The 23,180-nt window shown below is 51.9% G+C and overlaps 16 non-coding genes and 1 pseudogene across 16 annotated transcripts; all 17 read left to right on the plus strand.

The window, feature by feature from the left end:
• Nucleotides 1-573: 573 nt before the first annotated feature.
• LOC128321580 (U5 spliceosomal RNA) lies at nucleotides 574-688 on the plus strand. The gene has a single exon (XR_008305174.1). It is a non-coding gene; the product is annotated as a U5 spliceosomal RNA (small nuclear RNA).
• A 290-nt stretch (nucleotides 689-978) lies between these two features.
• On the plus strand, nucleotides 979-1,093 carry LOC128321562 (U5 spliceosomal RNA). The gene has a single exon (XR_008305157.1). It is a non-coding gene; the product is annotated as a U5 spliceosomal RNA (small nuclear RNA).
• A 303-nt stretch (nucleotides 1,094-1,396) lies between these two features.
• On the plus strand, nucleotides 1,397-1,587 carry LOC128321381 (U2 spliceosomal RNA). The gene has a single exon (XR_008304982.1). It is a non-coding gene; the product is annotated as a U2 spliceosomal RNA (small nuclear RNA).
• A 586-nt stretch (nucleotides 1,588-2,173) lies between these two features.
• LOC128321563 (U5 spliceosomal RNA) lies at nucleotides 2,174-2,288 on the plus strand. Its single transcript, XR_008305158.1, has one exon. It is a non-coding gene; the product is annotated as a U5 spliceosomal RNA (small nuclear RNA).
• Nucleotides 2,289-2,641: 353 nt separating this feature from the next.
• Nucleotides 2,642-2,756, plus strand: LOC128321564 (U5 spliceosomal RNA). Its single transcript, XR_008305159.1, has one exon. It is a non-coding gene; the product is annotated as a U5 spliceosomal RNA (small nuclear RNA).
• A 303-nt stretch (nucleotides 2,757-3,059) lies between these two features.
• Nucleotides 3,060-3,250, plus strand: LOC128321326 (U2 spliceosomal RNA). Its single transcript, XR_008304928.1, has one exon. It is a non-coding gene; the product is annotated as a U2 spliceosomal RNA (small nuclear RNA).
• Nucleotides 3,251-3,856: 606 nt separating this feature from the next.
• On the plus strand, nucleotides 3,857-3,971 carry LOC117599620 (U5 spliceosomal RNA). Its single transcript, XR_004580028.2, has one exon. It is a non-coding gene; the product is annotated as a U5 spliceosomal RNA (small nuclear RNA).
• Nucleotides 3,972-9,722: 5,751 nt separating this feature from the next.
• Nucleotides 9,723-9,932, plus strand: LOC128321391 (uncharacterized; annotated as a pseudogene).
• Nucleotides 9,933-10,529: 597 nt separating this feature from the next.
• Nucleotides 10,530-10,644, plus strand: LOC128321565 (U5 spliceosomal RNA). The gene has a single exon (XR_008305160.1). It is a non-coding gene; the product is annotated as a U5 spliceosomal RNA (small nuclear RNA).
• Nucleotides 10,645-10,948: 304 nt separating this feature from the next.
• Nucleotides 10,949-11,139, plus strand: LOC128321327 (U2 spliceosomal RNA). Its single transcript, XR_008304929.1, has one exon. It is a non-coding gene; the product is annotated as a U2 spliceosomal RNA (small nuclear RNA).
• A 600-nt stretch (nucleotides 11,140-11,739) lies between these two features.
• On the plus strand, nucleotides 11,740-11,854 carry LOC128321567 (U5 spliceosomal RNA). The gene has a single exon (XR_008305161.1). It is a non-coding gene; the product is annotated as a U5 spliceosomal RNA (small nuclear RNA).
• Nucleotides 11,855-12,207: 353 nt separating this feature from the next.
• Nucleotides 12,208-12,322, plus strand: LOC128321568 (U5 spliceosomal RNA). The gene has a single exon (XR_008305162.1). It is a non-coding gene; the product is annotated as a U5 spliceosomal RNA (small nuclear RNA).
• A 353-nt stretch (nucleotides 12,323-12,675) lies between these two features.
• Nucleotides 12,676-12,790, plus strand: LOC128321570 (U5 spliceosomal RNA). Its single transcript, XR_008305164.1, has one exon. It is a non-coding gene; the product is annotated as a U5 spliceosomal RNA (small nuclear RNA).
• A 353-nt stretch (nucleotides 12,791-13,143) lies between these two features.
• LOC128321571 (U5 spliceosomal RNA) lies at nucleotides 13,144-13,258 on the plus strand. Its single transcript, XR_008305165.1, has one exon. It is a non-coding gene; the product is annotated as a U5 spliceosomal RNA (small nuclear RNA).
• A 243-nt stretch (nucleotides 13,259-13,501) lies between these two features.
• LOC128321331 (U2 spliceosomal RNA) lies at nucleotides 13,502-13,692 on the plus strand. Its single transcript, XR_008304932.1, has one exon. It is a non-coding gene; the product is annotated as a U2 spliceosomal RNA (small nuclear RNA).
• Nucleotides 13,693-18,758: 5,066 nt separating this feature from the next.
• Nucleotides 18,759-18,949, plus strand: LOC117599656 (U2 spliceosomal RNA). The gene has a single exon (XR_004580060.2). It is a non-coding gene; the product is annotated as a U2 spliceosomal RNA (small nuclear RNA).
• A 577-nt stretch (nucleotides 18,950-19,526) lies between these two features.
• On the plus strand, nucleotides 19,527-19,641 carry LOC128321572 (U5 spliceosomal RNA). The gene has a single exon (XR_008305167.1). It is a non-coding gene; the product is annotated as a U5 spliceosomal RNA (small nuclear RNA).
• The last annotated feature ends 3,539 nt before the right edge of the window (nucleotides 19,642-23,180 follow it).

A 23,180-nucleotide genomic window follows, 5' to 3' on the forward strand; every position in this document is an offset into this window, starting at 1 on the left:
AAAGAATGAAAATGACTGGGTTTTTTTTTTCTTTGGGGAGGGGCAGCCACATCTCTGGCTAGTCATTGTTCATATCGGCTCCTTCTTTGGGGCCACCACAAAGACCAGAACCATAGGAGTGGCTAGAAAGAAGTAAGGGAAGCCACTCCAACCCCACAGACAGTTCTAGGATGGCTTAAACACTGACTGAGTGGGTGGGTAATGGCTGTCTCTATAAGTGATTGGGAACTAGTAATCTGGCTCAGTGTAAGGTGACTTGAGCACCCCACCTCCAGCCTGACATCTTTTATAGCTCCCACAGAAGAAAAAGAGCAAAGTGGTACTTAAAAAAAAAAAAAAAAAAAAAATTGTAATTTGCAAATGTTTCATCTGTGCTTAGTGAGAAAGGAGGGAGCATAACAGGTTTTAATACAAACTATAGCCCATTGCTAAATGTAAACAAATCCTACACCTATAGCTTCAGCTCTGCCTGTATAGCAATCAAGGTGCACGAGGCCGGCGCAAGCCACCTCACCCTAGGCCAGTCTTCTAGACTTCCAGAAGTGTTTCGGAGGCCTGGTCCTACTCCCCGTATAGCTCAGGTTTCTCTTCATTCACGCATAAATCTTTAGCCTTTTACTAAAGATTTCCGTGGAGAGGAACGTTGATGAGTTCAACTTATTTTTGTGGGCTTTGCTGTAGCAAAGCTGTATCTGTGTCTGACCAAAAAAGATTGACAGCTATCTGTTAGGGGTGGAGTCTGCCAAAAAAAATTGTAATTTGCAAATGTTTCATCTGTGCTTAGTGACAAAGGAGGGAGCATAACAGGTTTTAATACAAACTATAGCCCATTGCTAAATGTAAACAAATCCTACACCTATAGCTTCAGCTCTGCCTGTTTAGCAATCAAGGTGCACGAGGCCGGCGCAAGCCACCTCACCCTAGGCCAGTCTTCTAGACTTCCAGAAGTGTTTTGGAGGCCTGGTCCTACTCCCCGTATAGCTCAGGTTTCTCTTCATTCACGCATAAATCTTTCGCCTTTTACTAAAGATTTCCGTGGAGAGGAACGTTGATGAGTTCAACTTATTTTTGTGGGCTTTGCTGTAGCAAAGCTGTATCTGTGTCTGGCAAAAAAAAGATTGACAGCTATCTGTTAGGGGTGGAGTCTGCCTACTGTGTATATGTGTTTGACCAAAAAAGATTGACAGCTATCTGTTAGGGGTGGAGTCTGCCAACCAAGTATATGTGTCTGACAAAACAGATTGACAGCTATCTGTTGGGGGAGGAGTCTGGCTGCCATGTATGTGTGTCTGACAAAAGAGATTGACAGGTATCTGTTGGGGGTGGAGTCTGGCTACCATTCTGGAGTCACCGCTTTACTGTGGGGTGTTCTTCAGGCCAGAGGAAAGAACAGGTTATCGCTTCTCGGTCTTTTGGCTAAGATCAAGTGTAGTATCTGTTCTTATCAGTTTAATATCTGATACGTCCTCCATTCGAGGACTCTATATTAAACGGATTTTTAGAGCAGGGAGCTGGAAGAGGGGCTTGCTCCGTCCGCTCCACGCATCGACCTGGTATTGCAGTACCTCCAGGAACGGTGCACCTTCTGAAAAGGTTCAAAGAAAGAAAGAAAGAAAAAGACTGTTTTTCTTTTTTTTTCTTTGGGGAGGGGCAGCCACATCTCTGGCTAGTCATTGTTCATATCGGCTCCTTCTTTGGGGCCACCACAAAGACCAGAACCATAGGAGTGGCTAGAAAGAAGTAAGGGAAGCCACTCCAACCCCACAGACAGTTCTAGGATGGCTTAAACACTGACTGAGTGGGTGGGTAATGGCTGTCTCTATAAGTGATTGGGAACTAGTAATCTGGCTCAGTGTAAGGTGACTTGAGCACCCCACCTCCAGCCTGACATCTTTTATATCTCCCACAGAAGAAAAAGAGCAAAGTGGTACTTAAAAAAAAAAAAAAGTGTAATTTGCAAATGTTTCATCTGTGCTTAGTGAGAAAGGAGGGAGCATAACAGGTTTTAATACAAACTATAGCCCATTGCTAAATGTAAACAAATCCTACACCTATAGCTTCAGCTCTGCCTGTATAGCAATCAAGGTGCACGAGGCCGGCGCAAGCCACCTCACCCTAGGCCAGTCTTCTAGACTTCCAGAAGTGTTTCGGAGGCCTGGTCCTACTCCCCGTATAGCTCAGGTTTCTCTTCATTCACGCATAAATCTTTCGCCTTTTACTAAAGATTTCCGTGGAGAGGAACGTTGATGAGTTCAACTTATTTTTGTGGGCTTTGCTGTAGCAAAGCTGTATCTGTGTCTGGCAAAAAAAAGATTGACAGCTATCTGTTAGGGGTGGAGTCTGCCTACCGTGTATATGTGTCTGACCAAAAAAGATTGACAGCTATCTGTTAGGGGTGGAGTCTGCCAAAAAAAATTGTAATTTGCAAATGTTTCATCTGTGCTTAGTGAGAAAGGAGGGAGCATAACAGGTTTTAATACAAACTATAGCCCATTGCTAAATGTAAACAAATCCTACACCTATAGCTTCAGCTCTGCCTGTTTAGCAATCAAGGTGCACGAGGCCGGCGCAAGCCACCTCACCCTAGGCCAGTCTTCTAGACTTCCAGAAGTGTTTCGGAGGCCTGGTCCTACTCCCCGTATAGCTCAGGTTTCTCTTCATTCACGCATAAATCTTTCGCCTTTTACTAAAGATTTCCGTGGAGAGGAACGTTGATGAGTTCAACTTATTTTTGTGGGCTTTGCTGTAGCAAAGCTGTATCTGTGTCTGGCAAAAAAAAGATTGACAGCTATCTGTTAGGGGTGGAGTCTGCCTACCGTGTATATGTGTCTGACCAAAAAAGATTGACAGCTATCTGTTAGGGGTGGAGTCTGCCTACCATGTATATGTGTCTGACAAAAGAGATTGACAGCTATCTGTTGGGGGAGGGGTCTGGCTGCCATGTATGTGTGTCTGACAAAAGAGATTGACAGGTATCTGTTGGGGGTGGAGTCTGGCTACCATTCTGGAGTCACCGCTTTACTGTGGGGTGTTCTTCAGGCCAGAGGAAAGAACAGGTTATCGCTTCTCGGCCTTTTGGCTAAGATCAAGTGTAGTATCTGTTCTTATCAGTTTAATATCTGATACGTCCTCCATTCGAGGACTCTATATTAAACGGATTTTTAGAGCAGGGAGCTGGAAGAGGGGCTTGCTCCGTCCGCTCCACGCATCGACCTGGTATTGCAGTACCTCCAGGAACGGTGCACCTTCTGAAAAGGTTCAAAGAAAGAAAGAAAGAAAGGAAGAAAGAATGAAAATGACTGGGTTTTTTTTTTTCTTTGGGGAGGGGCAGCCACATCTCTGGCTAGTCATTGTTCATATCGGCTCCTTCTCTGGGGCCACCACAAAGACCAGAACCATAGGAGTGGCTAGAAAGAAGTAAGGGAAGCCACTCCAACCCCACAGACAGTTCTAGGATGGCTTAAACACTGACTGAGTGGGTGGGTAATGGCTGTCTCTATAAGTGATTGGGAACTAGTAATCTGGCTCAGTGTAAGGTGACTTGAGCACCCCACCTCCAGCCTGACATCTTTTATAGCTCCCACAGAAGAAAAAGAGCAAAGTTACTTAAAAAAAAAAAAAAAAAAAAAATTGTAATTTGCAAATGTTTCATCTGTGCTTAGTGAGAAAGGAGGGAGCATAACAGGTTTTAATACAAACTATAGCCCATTGCTAAATGTAAACAAATCCTACACCTATAGCTTCAGCTCTGCCTGTTTAGCAATCAAGGTGCACGAGGCCGGCGCAAGCCACCTCACCCTAGGCCAGTCTTCTAGACTTCCAGAAGTGTTTCGGAGGCCTGGTCCTACTCCCCGTATAGCTCAGGTTTCTCTTCATTCACGCATAAATCTTTCGCCTTTTACTAAAGATTTCCGTGGAGAGGAACGTTGATGAGTTCAACTTATTTTTGTGGGCTTTGCTGTAGCAAAGCTGTATCTGTGTCTGGCAAAAAAAAGATTGACAGCTATCTGTTAGGGGTGGAGTCTGCCTACCGTGTATATGTGTCTGACCAAAAAAGATTGACAGCTATCTGTTAGGGGTGGAGTCTGCCTACCATGTATATGTGTCTGACAAAAGAGATTGACAGCTATCTGTTGGGGGAGGGGTCTGGCTGCCATGTATGTGTGTCTGACAAAAGAGATTGACAGGTATCTGTTGGGGGTGGAGTCTGGCTACCATTCTGGAGTCACCGCTTTACTGTGGGGTGTTCTTCAGGCCAGAGGAAAGAACAGGTTATCGCTTCTCGGCCTTTTGGCTAAGATCAAGTGTAGCTTCATGCCTGCAGAAGGCAACGTTCGGCCGGCCCAAGTGGTGCGGCTTCGTCATTCCGTGAGGGTGGAGCTTCGTTCCGATGCTGCAGCAGATGTGAAGAAGCGTTTTGGCTGGGACTGGACAGTTCTGAGGATATTGCGGGACCTGTGCGGAATTGCCCCATCGAAGATTCTCTGTCTTCAGGATTTTTCGTCTTCAGGGTTTTTGGATGTGACTTTCGCCTCTTTTTCGGACTGCTCTGCTTTTTTCGACCGGTGTTCACGCCAAGTCGATTTGGAAGTGCTCCATGGCCTCCGCTTGGTTCCTCTTTTTGCTATGGACGAGGTTCCAGTGACTGTCCATATGTACAACCCCTTCGTGGCTGAGGAGGATATCAAGGCCTTCCTTGGAAGGTATTGTTCATCTATGTCTGCAGGGGAGAAGATCCGCGGCCGATTTGGGATTTGGAACGGCAAGCGGAGGTACCTGGTAAGGCTGAAGGTTGATCCGGCTGCTCCTGGGGGTCTGCTGCACCCCCCGGGAAGTTTCTCCATCGGTCCGCACCGGGGCTTCCTCCACTACCCCGGCCAGCCTTTGTACTGCCGCAGATGTGGGGGTCTTGGCCATACGAAGGAGGTTTGTACAGGACGTAGGTGTCGTCGGTGTGGAGCTGAGGACCACATGGCGGCGGAATGCGGGGCACTGAAGACTTGTAGCCTCTGTGGTAGCGAGGAACACTTATACCGTCGCTGCCCTTCGCGAAAAGGCACCTATGCCAGCCTCTTTACTGAGGACTTCTTAGTGGAGCAGGAGGAAGCGGGACCCGGTCATGGAGAGGCAGAGCCAGCAGAAGAGGCCAGATCGGCGGACAAGTCACCACAAGCGGGCCAGATGCGAGCGACGGAGGCAGTCAACAACCCGCAAAGCCCCCACGTTGGGGTCGTTGAAATGACTGGTGGCCAGCCAGTGGAGGACGTCCAACCCGCGGAGGCAGCGTCGATCCCCACAGCATCTGCCCAGGCAGACCCTGCTCTGGATCCAGGCCCGACACAGGGCATCTGGACTCCCATGAGCTGGGCAGAGGCCCTGGACCACGTGGGGGTGGCCCCCACCCCGGCCCAGCTGGACTGGGTGGCCATGCAGTCTTCAGAAGGCTTGGAGAGGGGGGACTTGAGTCAGGATCAAGAGTCTAGGATGGTGGCGGAGCCCTACAAAAGCCGCCAGACCAGGCACGCGGACACAGTGGCTGATGAGCGGGGGCCAAAGAGGACTCGGAGAGAGGAGAGGCGGGAGTTTGATCTCGTCTCTCCCGAAGAGGCCCTGGCAGGAGCAAGGACTGCAGGTGAGGGGTTTCAAGGGAGGGAGGAATGGTCTCCTCTTCTTTTAGGGGATGTGGAAGGAGGGGGTGTCCAGCCTCAGGAGGAGGGGGTGTTGGACGAGGAGGTTTGGACACAGGTGTTGGCAAGACGGGCCAGAAGTGCCGGGATGGGAAGGGGGAGGGGTATTAGCCAAGAGGAGGACAATGGGGGGAGTTAAGCTGTCAAAGCCCCAACAGGGAGGCTTCCAGTGGGGCTCGAGAGGCGTGGTGGAAGGACGGGAAGGGGAGGAGGTGGTGGGGTTAGGTGAGGAGAAGGGTTTAAGGGAAAGAGATTTGGGAACCGAGCTGGGGGAGGGGAATATGCAGCAGGCATATGGGGTTTGTGTGTTGGGGTGGGGGTATGGGCTTTATTTTTCACTAAAATGTGCTTTTTCTCTTTTGGTTCTTTAAATGTGAGGGGTATGAAACAGCCGCTAAAGAGAGCAGCAATTTTTTTGAGTTTGCGTTCTGTGCCTTTTGATTTGCTTTTTTTACAGGAATGCCATTTGAGTTCTGAGGCTGAGGGAGGGGAATTTTCAAAGGGTTGGGATATGGGGCCTTCTGTTTGGGGGGTGGGCGATGGGAGGGGGGATGGGGTGGGGATCTTGTTCAAATCCTTTGACTGGGAGGTGGAGTCAGTGGTCTCAGTGGTGCCAGGGAGGGTTATCTGTGTTGATGGGAAGTGGAGAGGGGTAAGATTTAGAGCAGTGGGTGTATATGCCCCTTGCAGCCTAGGGCGGAGACGGGGCTTTTTTCGCCTGCTGGAACCACTCCTCTACACCAACAGGTTGCTGCTGGTGGGAGGGGATTTTAACATAGATTTGGATCGAGAGGGGGGAGGGGAGCTGGCTCAGGTGATGGCGGGAGCAGGCCTGGTTGACATGTACAGGGCGGTCGAGCCACAGGCCCCGGGCCATACCTGGAGGAACTCCAGGGGTAACACCTCTCGGCTCGACCTCCTGTTCGTGGCGGATAGCGTGACGGTGCAGTCGTGCCTTCTGAGGCCCTTTTGGGCCTCCGACCACTGCATGGTTGTCGGCAGCATCCGGTTGGAGGTGGGACGAAGAGGGAAGGGTTCGTGGAGGATGAACAGAGCCGTCCTGCAGGACCCTTCCTTCATTGAGGTGTTCCGTCACCTCTATGCTGGGTGGCGGCGATTCAGGATGCTGTATGACACGCGGATGGAGTGGTGGGAGGACTTGAAGAAGAGGGTTGCCATCTTATGTCGCTGGTGGGGACAAGAGATGGCGAGGAGGAGGAGGGAGAAGGCTAGGGACTGGGCCAGGGTGTTGCAGGAGGCCTGGCATTATGGAAATCAGGGGCGGCTCAGGGACGCTAGTGAAGCCCTACGGGCCCACTACGAGGCTGAGGCCCGCAGTTACTTTGTCCAGGCTGGCAAGCAAGCCTTAGAGGAAGACGAGCGTCCAACGCGTTATTTTTTTAACAGCGTTAGAAGCCGCAAGCGGGGTTCGTATATGGAAGGCCTGAGACAGGGTGCTCAGGTTGTAACCTCAGCCGAGGGGATGCTAGAAGTGGCTAGGTCCTTCTATAGCGATCTCTTCGGGGTAAGGGAAACGAGGAGGGACCTTGCGACGGCTTTTTTGGACAGTGTGGCTGGCAGGTTGCCACGGGAAGACGCATCAGACCTGGAGGCTCTGATTTCCCTGGAAGAGGTGGAGGGTGCCATGCTCTCCCTGAGGACGGGCGTAACCCCCGGTGGGGATGGTTTACCGGTGGAATGGTACCGGACATTCTGGCCACTGGTGGGCCCGGATTTGTTGGCCGTCTATAGGGAGGCTGTAGAGTACAGAGCTCTACCTCTTTCCGCTAAAGTAGGGCATATCACCCTTCTTTATAAAAAGGGCGACAGGGTCGACTTGGCAAACTGGAGGCCGATCACTTTGTTGACGGCCGATTATAAGATCCTGGCCAAGCTAATGGTCCTGCGCCTGAGGAAGGTGATGGCCAAGGTGGTTCACCCTGACCAGACCTGTGGGGTGCCTGGGAGGATGTGCGGCATGAACCTGGCGCTGATCAGGGATGCATTAGCATGGGCTGAACAGCGCCGGGTACCATTGGCCTTGCTAAGTCTGGACCAGGAAAAGGCCTTCGATCGGGTCTCGCACGAGTTCCTTTTCGCGCTCTTGGAGCGAACAGGCTTTGGTCCTGGCTTCATCTCCATGGTCCGCCTGCTGTACGCTGGGGCGGTCAGCCGCGTCGTCGTGAACGGGCACTTGTCCGAGCTGATCGTACAGCGAGGAGGGGTCAGGCAGGGATGTCCGCTCTCGCCTTTGCTCTACGTCTTGTACTTGGAGCCTTTGGCAGAGCGGTTGAGAAGGGAGCCTGCGTTCCAAGGGCTACATGTCCCAGGTGCAGGTGGGACAAGGGCCAAGGTGTCGGTGTACGCCGATGACGCGACGTTGTTTCTTGGCCGGGATGAGGACTTCTGTGCGGTGGGCCGCGTTTTGGAGGCCTTTTCAGAGGCCACCGGAGCACGCGTCAACCGCGGTAAGTCCGCGGTCCTGTATGCAGGAGCGTGGGCGGGAAGGACAGATGTCCCGGGGGGGTTCTCTCTGTGCCAGGATGGGCTCAGGATTTTGGGGGTTGTCTTCTGGAGGGAAGGCAGCGCCCAAAAGAATTGGGACATTGCCCTGAGGAAGTTGCAGGTCAGGACCGAGAGCTGGGGCAGAAGGGACCTCTCCCTTACGGGGAGAGTAGTGGCGGCAAATTCCGATCTGCTGGCAGGCCTTAATCACCTGGCCTTCGTCTTCCCCGTCCCGTTTGTAACGGGAAGGCGCCTGGAGCGTACCATATTTACATTCATCTGGGGGGGGAGGAGTGAGCAGGTTGCCCGCGTCAGAATGTACATGGAGCGGGAAAAAGGCGGGAGGGGAGTACTTTGTGCTCCCCTCAAGACCATGGCATTGTATGTGGCCTTCCTGGCTAAGTTGGTCAGGGGAACAGAGGGCCACATGGCAACACTGTTCGCGAGGTTCTGGCTAGGCTTTACCCTGCGGACAGTGATCCCCTGGAGGGGGACTACGCCATGGTCGACCGATCGCCCATGGCATTACCAGAAGGCGGCTGACTTTGTTCGCGACCAGCCCTGGTGTCTGGTGGACGGCCTCGTGCTGGACCACCGGAAACTGTATAGGAGATGGAGAGACTGCTGTGCGGCACAGACCAGGGTGACCCTACCCCGTATGTCAGATATTGATTGGGCAGCTCTGCAGCCCAAGTGGCTGGACGGGGCCAGCAAGGATCTGCACTGGCTGGGGGCTCTGGGACGTCTCCCGGTAAGAGAACGTTTGTACCGGCATGGCTCATGTCGCACGCCTCTGTGTCCGGTGGGATGCGGAGGTGAGGAGACAATCGAGCATGCGATGTGGTCGTGCCCCGTCGCGACCTCGTTCTGGAGACGGGTGTCAGAGTGGTGGTCCACTGAAGGGGGAGCGGCTTTGCACCGTGACCTCGTGCTGTACGGCAGTGGGTTGAGACGCATGGAGCCGGAGAGGGCGAGGCCGTTGTGGCAAGTCGTCTCGGTGGCGAAGTGCGTTCTATGGGGCACGAGGTGCGAATGCACCCGGAGCCTGTCCCCACGGGTCGGCCAAGGAAACCTGTTCCGGGCATTCAGGGCCAGACTCCGAAAGGTAGGGCAAGGGGGAGATGGAGGACAGGGTATTGTAAGGGTAGGAGTGGGAGGTGTAGAGGAGGAAGGCTTCTCGGGGACTACAGTGGTGGGGTTTCCCTGGTGGCCTCATCATTGACGGGTAGAGGGGTGAACAGGAAGGTTGGAGGTCTCTCCTTCTCTTTTTTTTTTTTTTTTTTTTTTTTTTTTTTTTTTCTCTCCTAAGTTGGTTTAAATAACTACTTGATTGGAAATGGGGGGATGTGTATGTGTTGCAATTTTTGTGAAATTTTTGATGCAGGGATTATGCTGAAATGAGGGAATGATTTTATGAATGTTGCTGTTTTGTTTTTTGGTCTGATTGTAGTTTCTGATTTTTTGTTTTGTTCTTAGTTTTGCCTTGCTTTGATTGTGTAATTGGATGAAATAATGTTTGGATGATAAGGGTTTTTTTTTTGGATATGTTCTGGTTTTAATAAAAAAAAAAAAAAAAAAAAAAAAAAATCTGTTCTTATCAGTTTAATATCTGATACGTCCTCCATTCGAGGACTCTATATTAAACGGATTTTTAGAGCAGGGAGCTGGAAGAGGGGCTTGCTCCGTCCGCTCCACGCATCGACCTGGTATTGCAGTACCTCCAGGAACGGTGCACCTTCTGAAAAGATTCAAAGAAAGAAAGAAAGAAAAAGACTGTTTTTTTTTTTTTTTCTTTGGGGAGGGGCAGCCACATCTCTGGCTAGTCATTGTTCATATCGGCTCCTTCTTTGGGGCCACCACAAAGACCAGAACCATAGGAGTGGCTAGAAAGAAGTAAGGGAAGCCACTCCAACCCCACAGACAGTTCTAGGATGGCTTAAACACTGACTGAGTGGGTGGATAATGGCTGTCTCTATAAGTGATTGGGAACTAGTAATCTGGCTCAGTGTAAGGTGACTTGAGCACCCCACCTCCAGCCTGACATCTTTTATAGCTCCCACAGAAGAAAAAGAGCAAAGTGGTACTTAAAAAAAAAAAAAAAAAAAAAAAAATTGTAATTTGCAAATGTTTCATCTGTGCTTAGTGAGAAAGGAGGGAGCATAACAGGTTTTAATACAAACTATAGCCCATTGCTAAATGTAAACAAATCCTACACCTATAGCTTCAGCTCTGCCTGTATAGCAATCAAGGTGCACGAGGCCGGCGCAAGCCACCTCACCCTAGGCCAGTCTTCTAGACTTCCAGAAGTGTTTCGGAGGCCTGGTCCTACTCCCCGTATAGCTCAGGTTTCTCTTCATTCACGCATAAATCTTTCGCCTTTTACTAAAGATTTCCGTGGAGAGGAACGTTGATGAGTTCAACTTATTTTTGTGGGCTTTGCTGTAGCAAAGCTGTATCTGTGTCTGGCAAAAAAAAGATTGACAGCTATCTGTTAGGGGTGGAGTCTGCCTACCGTGTATATGTGTCTGACCAAAAAAGATTGACAGCTATCTGTTAGGGGTGGAGTCTGCCTAACATGTATATGTGTCTGACAAAACAGATTGACAGGTATCTGTTGGGGGAGGAGTCTGGCTGCCATGTATGTGTGTCTGACAAAAGAGATTGACAGGTATCTGTTGGGGGGTGGAGTCTGGCTACCATTCTGGAGTCACCGCTTTACTGTGGGGTGTTCTTCAGGCCAGAGGAAAGAACAGGTTATCGCTTCTCGGCCTTTTGGCTAAGATCAAGTGTAGTATCTGTTCTTATCAGTTTAATATCTGATACGTCCTCCATTCGAGGACTCTATATTAAACGGATTTTTAGAGCAGGGAGCTGGAAGAGGGGCTTGCTCCGTCCGCTCCACGCATCGACCTGGTATTGCAGTACCTCCAGGAACGGTGCACCTTCTGAAAAGGTTCAAAGAAAGAAAGAAAGGAAGAAAGAAAAAGACTGTTTTTTTTTTTTTCTTTGGGGAGAGGCAGCCACGTCTCTGGCTAGTCATTGTTCATATCGGCTCCTTCTTTGGGGCCACCACAAAGACCAGAACCATAGGAGTGGCTAGAAAGAAGTAAGGGAAGCCACTCCAACCCCACAGACAGTTCTAGGATGGCTTAAACATTGACTGAGTGGGTGGGTAATGGCTGTCTCTATAAGTGATTGGGAACTAGTAATCTGGCTCAGTGTAAGGTGACTTGAGCACCCCACCTCCAGCCTGACATCTTTTATAGCTCCCACAGAAGAAAAAGAGCAAAGTGGTACTTAAAAAAAAAAAAAAAAAAAAAATTGTAATTTGCAAATGTTTCATCTGTGCTTAGTGAGAAAGGAGGGAGCATAACAGGTTTTAATACAAACTATAGCCCATTGCTAAATGTAAACAAATCCTACACCTATAGCTTCAGCTCTGCCTGTATAGCAATCAAGGTGCACGAGGCCGGCGCAAGCCACCTCACCCTAGGCCAGTCTTCTAGACTTCCAGAAGTGTTTCGGAGGCCTGGTCCTACTCCCCGTATAGCTCAGGTTTCTCTTCATTCACGCATAAATCTTTCGCCTTTTACTAAAGATTTCCGTGGAGAGGAACGTTGATGAGTTCAACTTATTTTTGTGGGCTTTGCTGTAGCAAAGCTGTATCTGTGTCTGGCAAAAAAAAGATTGACAGCTATCTGTTAGGGGTGGAGTCTGCCTACCGTGTATATGTGTCTGACCAAAAAAGATTGACAGCTATCTGTTAGGGGTGGAGTCTGCCAAAAAAAATTGTAATTTGCAAATGTTTCATCTGTGCTTAGTGAGAAAGGAGGGAGCATAACAGGTTTTAATACAAACTATAGCCCATTGCTAAATGTAAACAAATCCTACACCTATAGCTTCAGCTCTGCCTGTTTAGCAATCAAGGTGCACGAGGCCGGCGCAAGCCACCTCACCCTAGGCCAGTCTTCTAGACTTCCAGAAGTGTTTCGGAGGCCTGGTCCTACTCCCCGTATAGCTCAGGTTTCTCTTCATTCACGCATAAATCTTTCGCCTTTTACTAAAGATTTCCGTGGAGAGGAACGTTGATGAGTTCAACTTATTTTTGTGGGCTTTGCTGTAGCAAAGCTGTATCTGTGTCTGGCAAAAAAAAGATTGACAGCTATCTGTTAGGGGTGGAGTCTGCCTACCGTGTATATGTGTCTGACCAAAAAAGATTGACAGCTATCTGTTAGGGGTGGAGTCTGCCAAAAAAAATTGTAATTTGCAAATGTTTCATCTGTGCTTAGTGAGAAAGGAGGGAGCATAACAGGTTTTAATACAAACTATAGCCCATTGCTAAATGTAAACAAATCCTACACCTATAGCTTCAGCTCTGCCTGTTTAGCAATCAAGGTGCACGAGGCCGGCGCAAGCCACCTCACCCTAGGCCAGTCTTCTAGACTTCCAGAAGTGTTTCGGAGGCCTGGTCCTACTCCCCGTATAGCTCAGGTTTCTCTTCATTCACGCATAAATCTTTCGCCTTTTACTAAAGATTTCCGTGGAGAGGAACGTTGATGAGTTCAACTTATTTTTGTGGGCTTTGCTGTAGCAAAGCTGTATCTGTGTCTGGCAAAAAAATGATTGACAGCTATCTGTTAGGGGTGGAGTCTGCCTACCGTGTATATGTGTCTGACCAAAAAAGATTGACAGCTATCTGTTAGGGGTGGAGTCTGCCAAAAAAAATTGTAATTTGCAAATGTTTCATCTGTGCTTAGTGAGAAAGGAGGGAGCATAACAGGTTTTAATACAAACTATAGCCCATTGCTAAATGTAAACAAATCCTACACCTATAGCTTCAGCTCTGCCTGTATAGCAATCAAGGTGCACGAGGCCGGCGCAAGCCACCTCACCCTAGGCCAGTCTTCTAGACTTCCAGAAGTGTTTCGGAGGCCTGGTCCTACTCCCCGTATAGCTCAGGTTTCTCTTCATTCACGCATAAATCTTTCGCCTTTTACTAAAGATTTCCGTGGAGAGGAACGTTGATGAGTTCAACTTATTTTTGTGGGCTTTGCTGTAGCAAAGCTGTATCTGTGTCTGGCAAAAAAAAGATTGACAGCTATCTGTTAGGGGTGGAGTCTGCCTACCGTGTATATGTGTCTGACCAAAAAAGATTGACAGCTATCTGTTGGGGGAGGAGTCTGGCTGCCATGTATGTGTGTCTGACAAAAGAGATTGACAGGTATCTGTTGGGGGGTGGAGTCTGGCTACCATTCTGGAGTCACCGCTTTACTGTGGGGTGTTCTTCAGGCCAGAGGAAAGAACAGGTTATCGCTTCTCAGCCTTTTGGCTAAGATCAAGTGTAGTATCTGTTCTTATCAGTTTAATATCTGATACGTCCTCCATTCGAGGACTCTATATTAAACGGATTTTTAGAGCAGGGAGCTGGAAGAGGGGCTTGCTCCGTCCGCTCCACGCATCGACCTGGTATTGCAGTACCTCCAGGAACGGTGCACCTTCTGAAAAGGTTCAAAGAAAGAAAGAAAGGAAGAAAGAAAAAGACTGTTTTTTTTTTTTTCTTTGGGGAGGGGCAGCCACATCTCTGGCTAGTCATTGTTCATATCGGCTCCTTCTCTGGGGCCACCACAAAGACCAGAACCATAGGAGTGGCTAGAAAGAAGTAAGGGAAGCCACTCCAACCCCACAGACAGTTCTAGGATGGCTTAAACACTGACTGAGTGGGTGGGTAATGGCTGTCTCTATAAGTGATTGGGAACTAGTAATCTGGCTCAGTGTAAGGTGACTTGAGCACCCCACCTCCAGCCTGACATCTTTTATAGCTCCCACAGAAGAAAAAGAGCAAAGTGCCTTATGGCTCTGTATCTGTGTCTGACAAAAAAAGATTCACAGCTATCTGTTAGGGGTGGAGTCTGCCTACCATGTATATGTGTCTGACAAAAGAGACTGACAGGTATCTGTTGGGGGTGGAGTCTGGCTACCATTCTGGAGTCACCGCTTTACTGTGGGGTGTTCTTCAGGCCAGAGGAAAGAACAGGTTATCGCTTCTCAGCCTTTTGGCTAAGATCAAGTGTATCTTAATGCCTGCAGAAGGCAATATTCGGCCCGCCCATGTGGTGCGGCTTCATCATTCCGTCAGGGTGGAGCTCCGATCGGATGCTGCGTCGGATGTCAAGAAGCAGTTTGGCTGGGACTGGGTTGTGCTCCGGATTCTGCGTGATCTTGGTTGGCTGTCGGCGTCAAAGGTTTTCTGACTGCAGGACTTTGTTTCTTCTGGTTTTCTGGATATTACCTTTTTTCGTTCAAGGACTGCTCTGCCTTTTTTGACCAGTGCTCCCGGGAACCTGAGCAGGAGGTGCTTCGAGGTCTGCGCTTGGTCCCGCTCTTCGCGCTGGATGAGGTCCCCGTCACGGTGCATCTCTACAATCCGTTTGTGGCAGATGAGGACATTAGGGCGTTCCTAGGCCGCTACTGCTCCTCTGTGTCTGCAGGAGAGAGAGTCCGGGGGAGATTTGGGATTTGGAATGGCAAAAGGAGGTTCCTGGTGAAGCTGAGAGTCAACCCGACAGCTCCTGGGGGCCTTCTCCACCCTCCGGGGAGCTTCTCCATTGGCCCTCACAGAGGCTTCCTCCATTACCCTGGCCAGCCTCTCTACTGCCGGAGGTGCGGCACCCTAGGCCACATAAAGGAGGCCTGCACCGGACGGAGGTGCCGTCTCTGTGGAAGTGAAGAACATGTCTACCGCCGCTGCCCTTTGCAGAAAGGTACTTATGCTATTCTCTTCGATGAGGAGTTCCGCGAGGAGCAGAGGAAAGCGGGGCCTGGTCATGGAGAGGCAGAGCCAGCTGGACCCCCATGAGCTGGGCGGATGCTCTGGATTGTCTGGAGGCCGCCCCCACTCCAGCCCAGCCTGATTGGGCGGCCATGCACTTCGCTGACGTCACTGAACACTCAAGTGAGGAGGAAGAGTCTGCTATGGTGGTGGAGCCCTACAAGACCCGCCAGACTAGGGCTGCGGATTCGGTGTCTGAGGAACGGGACCCGAAAAGGTCTCGGGTGGGGGAGAGGCGAGAGTTTGATCTCGTCCCTCCTGGGGAGGCTCGGGCAGGACTGAGGACTGCAGGTGAGGGGGTGCAAGGGGGCCGGGAGTGGCCTCCCTTGCTGGCTCAGGATAAGGACAGAGGGGATAGCGGGCTTGGGGAGGAGGGGGTAGGGGAAGAGGAGGGATGGACCCAGGTGGTAGAAAGACGGGTCAGGAATGTTGGGGGGGGGGGGGGGGTAGAGGGAGGAGGAATATTAGAGGACAGGATGAGGGGGGTAGCTAAGGGGCTTAAAACCAACAGGTGGGGTTTTAACTGGACTCGGGAGATGGGGTGGGGATTTTGTTTAAGGGTTTTGATTGGGAAATAGGGCATGTGGTGTCAGTGGTTCCAGGGAGGGTGTTATGTGTGGATGGGGTGTGGAGGGGTTTGAAGTACAGGGCCATTGGGGTTTATGCTCCGTGCAGGGGGGGGCAAAGGCAGGGTTTTTTTCGCCTGTTGGAGCCACTCCTTGGCACAAATAGGCTCTTGTTAGTGGGGGGGATTTTAATATAGATATAGAAGCAGAGGGAGGAGGGGAGCTGGCCCGGGTGATGGCGGGAGCAGGCCTGATGGACGTGTTTAGGGTGGCTCGACTTCCTGTTTGTAGCGGATAAGGCAGAGGTGCAGTCGTGCTCGCTGAAACTCTTTTGGGCCTCCGACCACTGCATGGTGAGGCCTGGAAAGACAGGGATCACGGGCGGCTCAGGGACGCTTGTGAGGCTTTACGAGCCCACTACGAAGCTGAGACCCGGAGTTATTTTGTCCAGGCCGGGAAGGAGGCGCTCGAGCAGGACGAGCGACCGACACGCTACTTTTTTAGTAGCGTGAGAAGCCGACAGCGAAAGTCGTACATCGAGGGCTTGAAGCGAGGGCCTCGGTTGGCGACCTCGATCGAGGAGATGCTAGAAGTGACTAGATCCTTCTATTGCGATCTCTTTAGTGCAAGGGATACGAGGGATGACTGCGCTGCGGCTTTTTTGGACGCTGTCGCCGACAAGGTGCCGGTCGATAGCAGAGCGGTGCTAGAGAGAGAGATCTCTCTAAAGGAGGTGGAGAGAGCCATGCTCTCCCTGAGGACTGGTGTTGTTCCTGGTGGGGACGGCCTGCTGGCAGAATGGTACCGCGCGTCCTGGCCGCTTGTAGGTCCGGACCTGCTGGCAGTCTACAGGGAGGCAATAGGGTGTGGAGCTCTACCTCCGTCAGCAGTGGTGGGGCACATCACCCTCCTGTTTAAAAAAGGCAACAGGACTGACTTGGGTAATTGGAGACCGATCACGCTGTTGACGGTCGATTATAAGATCTTGGCCAAATTACTGGTCCTGCGTCTGAGAGAGGTGATGGCCCAGGTGGTCCACCCCAATCAGACCTGTGGGGTGCCCGGGCGGACGTGTGGTATGAACCTGGCGCTGGTCAGAGATGCACTAGGATGGGCTGATCAGCGCCGGGTGCCGTTGGCACTATTGAGTTTGGATCAAGAGAAAGCCTTCGATCGCGTTTCTGTTTTCGCTCTTGGAGCGGATGGGCTTTGGTCCAGGCTTTATCGCCATGGTCCGACTGCTGTACGCAGGGGCGGTCAGCCACGCTGCCGTGAACGGGCACTGCTCTGGGCTGATTGAGCAGAGTGGAGGGGTGAGGCAGGGTTGTCCGCTGTCGCCTTTGCTCTATGTCTTGTACCTGGAGCCATTGGTGGAGAGATTGAGAAGGGAACCTGCATTCCAGGGACTCCACATCCCTGGCGCAGGAGGGACAAGGGCCAAGGTGTCGGCGTATGCCGACGATGCAACTTTGTTCCTTGGCCGGGACGAGGATTTTGGTGTGGTGGGGCGCATCCTGGAGGCGTTCTCTGAGGCCACCGGGGCGCGCGTCAACCGTGGGAAGTCTGCGGTCCTGTATGCAGGAGCGTGGGCTGGAAGATCCGATGTTCCGGGGGGGGTTCTCTCTGTGCCAGGATGGGCTCAGGATTTTGGGAGTTGTCTTCTGGAGGGAGGGCAGTTCCCAAAAGAACTGGGACATCGCCCTGAGGAAGCTTCAGGCCAGGGCCGAGAGCTGGGGCAGAAGGGACCTCTCCCTTACCGGAAGGGTAGTAGCGGCAAACTCGGACCTGCTGGCAGGCCTTAACCATCTGGCCTTTGTCTTCCCTGTCCCATTTGTAACAGGAAGGCGCCTAGAGCGTGCCCTATTTACATTCATTTGGGGGGGAGAAACGAGCAGGTTGCCCGTGTCGCAATGTACGCGGAGCGGGACAAAGGGGGAAAGGGAGTGGCTTGCATTCCCCTCAAGACCATGGCGATGTACGTGGCCTTCTTAGCCAAGTTGGTGAGGGGATTGGAGGGCCACATGTCGTCGCTGTTTGCGAAGTTCTGGCTTGGCTTTGCTTTGCGGACAGTGATCCCCTGGAAGGGGACCTCGCCATGGTTGACCGACCGCCCGTGGCATTACCAGAAGGCGGCCGAGTTCATTCGCGGCCAGCCCTGGTGCTTGGTGGACGGCCTTGTGCTGGACCACCGTAAGTTATATAAGAAGTGGAGGGACCGCTGTGCAGCCCATTCGGGTGAGACCCTCCCCCAAGTGCCGGGGGTCGAGTGGGCAGCTCTGCAGCCCACCTGGCTGGACGGGGCCAGCAAGGATCTGCACTGGCTGGGGGCTTTGGGGCGTCTTCCGGTCAGGGAGCGTCTCTACCGTCACGGCATAAGCTGTACGCCCCTATGCCCGGTCGGGTGCGGGGACGAGGAGACGGTCGAGCACGCCCTGTGGTCGTGTCCCGTCGCGGCATGGTTCTGGAGAAGCGTCTCAGAGTGGTGGTCTGCCGAAGGGGGAACGGACCTCGTGCTGTACGGCAGGGGACTGAAGCACATGGGACCGTAGATGGCGAAGCCTTTGTGGCAAGCCGTCTCGGTGGCAAAGTGCGTGTTGTGGGTCGCGAGATGCGAATGAATCCGGAGCCTGACTCCGCACGTCCACCAGGACAACCTGCTTTACGTGTTCAGGGCCAGGCTCGAGAGGTTTGGGAAGTTCAGTGAGGGTGGGGGGAGTGGGGAAGGGATTGTTAGGGCAGGGATAGGGGGTGGAGAGGGAGGAGGTTTTTCAGGGATTACGGTAGTAGGGGCACCATGGTGGCGCCAGGAAAATGTGCAAGGGAGGCCAGGGAATTAGAATTGCTAATTTGTTTCTTTTTTTTAGTTTTTACCATTCTTTGGCCTTATTGACTTCTCGCCGTGATTTAGTTGATGGTTTTTGCTGCCTGATTTTGTAATTGTGTTAACATTTATGTGAATAAATTGTGGGTGGGTGTGTTCGGGGTTATGTGAATAGTTTTTTTGCCACCGCATTTTGGTGTGTTGGTGGTGGGAAAGGTTGCGTCCCGCTTTTGGGTTTGTGTGTAAGATCAAAATGTTTTCCTTTGGTACTGCAGTTGTGTGTGGAAATGGTGGGAATGTGTGGGGAGGGGGAAAGGGGAAATAGTATGGAGTGAATTTTTGTTTGTATTAAAGTTTTTGAGAAATGGTTTAATTAAAAAAAAAAAAAACTGTTCTTATCAGTTTAATATCTGATACGTCCTCCATTCGAGGACTCTATATTAAACGGATTTTTAGAGCAGGGAGCTGGAAGAGGGGCTTGCTCCGTCCGCTCCACGCATCGACCTGGTATTGCAGTACCTCCAGGAACGGTGCACCTTCTGAAAAGGTTCAAAGAAAGAAAGAAAGAAAGAAAGAAAGAAAAAGACTGGGGTTTTTTTCTTTGGGGAGGGGCAGCCACATCTCTGGCTAGTCATTGTTCTGCCATCCCTCATTGTTCATATCGGCTCTTTCTTTGGGGCCACCACAAAGACCAGAACCATAGGAGTGGCTAGAAAGAAGTAAGGGAAGCAACTCCAACCCCACAGACAGTTCTAGGATGGCTTAAACACTGACTGAGTGGGTGGGTAATGGCTGTCTCTATAAGTGATTGGGAACTAGTAATCTGGCTCAGTGTAAGGTGACTTGAGCACCCCACCTCCAGCCTGACATCTTTTATAGCTCCCACAGAAGAAAAAGAGCAAAGTGGTACTTAAAAAAAAAAAAAATACAAACTATAATACTAAAAAATTTTAATACAAACTATAGCCCATTGCTAAATGTAAACAAATCCTACACCTATAGCTTCTGCTCTGCCTGTTTAGCTATCAAGGTGCACGAGGCCGGCGCAAGCCACCTCACCCTAGGCCAGTCTTCTAGACTTCCAGAAGTGTTTCGGAGGCCTGGTCCTACTCCCCGTATAGCTCAGGTTTCTCTTCATTCACGCATAAATCTTTCGCCTTTTACTAAAGATTTCCGTGGAGAGGAACGTTGATGAGTTCAACTTATTTTTGTGGGCTTTGCTGTAGCAAAGCTGTATCTGTGTCTGGCAAAAAAAGATTGACAGCTATCTGTTAAGGGTGGAGTCTGCCAACCATGTATATGTGTCTGACAAAAGAGATTGACAGCTATCTGTTGGGGGAGGAGTCTGGCTGCCATGTATGTGTGTCTGACAAAAGAGATTGACAGGTATCTGTTGGGGGTGGAGTCTGGCTACCATTCTGGAGTCAACGCTTTACTGTGGGGTGTTCTTCAGGCCAGAGGAAAGAACAGGTTATCGCTTCTCGGCCTTTTGGCTAAGATCAAGTGTAGCTTCATGCCTGCAGAAGGCTTCGTCATTCCGTGAGGGTGGAGCTTCGTTCCGATGCTGCAGCAGATGTGAAAAAGCGTTTTGGCTGGGACTGGACAGTTCTGAGGATATTGCGGGACCTGTGCGGAATTGCCCCATCGAAGATTCTCTGTCTTCAGGATTTTTCATCTTCGGGGTTTCTGGATGTGACTTTCGCCTCTTTTTCGGACTGCTCTGCTTTTTTCGACCGGTGTTCACGCCAAGTCAATTTGGAAGTGCTCCCTGGCCTCCGCTTGGTTCCTCTTTTTCCAGTGACTGTCCATATGTACAACCCCTTCGTGGCTGAGGAGGACGTCAAGGCTTTCCTTGGAAGGTATTGTTCATCTGTGTCTGCAGGAGAGAAGATCCGCGGCCGATTTGGGATTTGGAACGGCAAGCGGAGGTACCTCGTAAGGCTGAAGGTTGATCCGGCTGCTCCTGGGGGTCTGCTGCACCCCCCAGGAAGTTTCTCCATCGGTCCTCACCGGGGCTTCCTCCACTACCCCGGCCAGCCTTTGTACTGCCACAGATGTGGGGGTCTTGGCCATACGAAGGAGGTTTGTACAGGACGTAGGTGTCGTCGGTGTGGAGCTGAGGACCACATGGCGGCGGAATGCGGGGCACTGAAGACTTGTAGCCTCTGTGGTAGCGAGGAACACTTATACCGTCTCTACCCTTCGCAAAAAGGCACCTATGCCAGCCTCTTTACTGAGGACTTCTTAGTGGAGCAGGAGGAAGCGGGACCCGTTCATGGAGAGGCAGAGCCAGCAGAAGAGGCCAGATCGGCAGACATGTCACCACAAGCAGGCCAGATGCGAGCAACGGAGGCAGTCAACAACCCGCAAAGCCCCCACGTTGGGGTCGCTGAAATGGCTGGTGGCCAGGCAGCGGAGGACGTCCAACCCGTGGAGGCAGCGTCGACCACCACAGCATCTGCCCAGGCAGACCCTGCTCTAGATCCAGGCCCCACACAGGGCATCTGGACTCCCATGAGCTGGGCAGAGGCCCTGGACCACGTGGGGGTGGCCCCCACCCCGGCCCAGCTGGACTGGGCGGCCATGCAGTGGAGTCTGGCTGCCATGTATATGTGTCTGACAAAAGAGATTGACAGCTATCTGTTGGGGGAGGAGTCTGGCTACCATTGTGGAGTCACCGCTTTACTTTGTTCTTCAGGCCAGAGGAAAGAACAGGTTATCACTTCTTGGCCTTTTGGCTAAGATCAAGTGTAGTCTAATACTTGACCTTCGCCTTATGCTTACAGAAGGCAATATTCGGCCGGCCCGATTGGTAAGAGTGGAGCTGAAGAAGGATGCGTCGGCTGATGTCAAACAACGGTTCAGCTGGGACTGGGTTGTGCTACGACTGTTGCGTGATTTCGGAAAGATCGGCTCTTCAAACATTCTTTGTTTTCAAGACTTCTCCACTTCAGGTTTTCTGGACATTACCTTCACCTCATTCATGGACTGCTCCTTGTTTTTTGGCCACTGCTCTCACCATCTGGAGGAAGAAGTTCTCCGTGGCCTCCGTCTGGTCCCCCTCTTTGCCATGGATGAAGTTCCCGTAACTATGTACAATCCTTTGGTGGCAGATGATGACATCCGGGCCTTCCTGGGGAAGTTCTGCTCCTCAGTTTCAGCGGGGGAAAGGATCCGAGGTAGGTTTGGAATATGGAATGGTAAGCGGAGGTTCCAGGTGAGGCTGACGGTTGACCCAGCGGCCCCTGGGGGACTATTGCACCCTCCCGGCAGCTTTGCCATCGGACCTCACCGGGGCTTCCTTTACTACCCAGGCCAACCTCTTTACTGTCGGAGGTGCGGAGCGCTTGGCCATGCAAAGGAGGCCCGCACTGGTCGGAGGTGCCGGCTGTGTGGAGCAGAGGACCATGTGGCGGCCGAGTGTGGGGCGCCAAAGACCTGCAGCCTCTGTGGGAGCGAGCAGCACCTCTACCGCCACTGCCCATCCCGGAGAGGCACTTTTGCAAGCCTTTTCACAGAGGACTTTGAGATTGCAGTGGCTCCAAGTGAGCGAGAGCAGCAGGAGTCCGGCCCCCATTGAGGAAGAACCAGCGAAGGCAGCGGGAGGAGCAGAAATGGCAGCAGAGTCGTCAGGAGCACCAGTACGGGAGACCCAGAAACCTGAGGAGGAGAGCTTCCCTCCAGAAAGTAGGAATGCCCCCACTGAGTTATCTCAGGCAAACAGGCTGTGCCCAGCAGAGCCTCAGCCGCCCGGAACGGAGGCATCGGCTAGGCCTTCGTCAGTGCTGGAGGGTTCGCAGCTGGAACCCAGTTTGGGGCGAGGCGCCTGGCCCCCCGAGAGCTGGGCAGAGGCCCTGGAGGGCCTGGAGGGGACCCCCTGCTCGGCCCAACCTGACTGGGCCAATATGGGGTTCTTTGATGGTCTGGAGGACAAAGATGAGGAGTATGCAATGGAGGAAGAGGCCGGCTCCTCCAGGGGTGGACAGACTAGGGCAGCAGAAACTGCAACTGAGGAGAGGAAGCCGAAGAGATCCCGGCTGGAGAAGAGTCGGGAATTTGATCTCTATGAAGCTGCAGGCATCGTAGAGGTGAGAGGGACTGAAGGGGAGGAGGCACAGGGAGGATTAGAAAACCCTCCCCCACTGCAAATAGACTGCCAAATGGGGGAGAATAGGGAACAAGAGAAAGGGATAGCAGAGGAGGAGGGATGGACCCAGGTGCTGGCACGGCGTGCCAGAACAGTACCGGGAAGCGGTAGGGGGAAAAAGGAGATGGACACTGATGGTTCCTGAGAAGCGTAGACCCCAGCAGAGGGGGTTCCGAGGGGATAGAGGAGGGGGAATGGAGGCCTGGGGGAAGGAGGGGGATGGGCAGATGGGGGAGAGGGTGGTGTGGGAGGATGGCTTAGAGGGAATGGGTGAATGGACTAGAAGGGAGGGGTGGGTGAGTGGTGCAGGCACATTTTATTGTAGACTTTGGTTTTTGGTCTTGTGCTAAATGTTAGGGGCATCAAGCAGCCTCTGACAGACCTGGCATGCGCCGCCACCCAGCGTAGAGGTGGGGAAATATCTCACAAAAGGAGGGGTCTTTTCAATGTATTTCAATGTAGATGTAGGAGAGGAGGGGAGGTAGCTGGCCCGGGTGATTGGGGAGGCGGCCCTGGTGGACGTTTTTAGGGTGGTCGAGACAGATGCGCCGGGCCACACCTGGAGGAATTCCAGGGGGGACTCTGCGCGCCTCGATCTCCTGTTCGTAGCAGAGAGGGCGAAGGT

The sequence above is a fragment of the Pangasianodon hypophthalmus genome, chromosome 18 (assembly GCF_027358585.1).
Source record: "Pangasianodon hypophthalmus isolate fPanHyp1 chromosome 18, fPanHyp1.pri, whole genome shotgun sequence".
NCBI lineage: Eukaryota > Metazoa > Chordata > Actinopteri > Siluriformes > Pangasiidae > Pangasianodon > Pangasianodon hypophthalmus.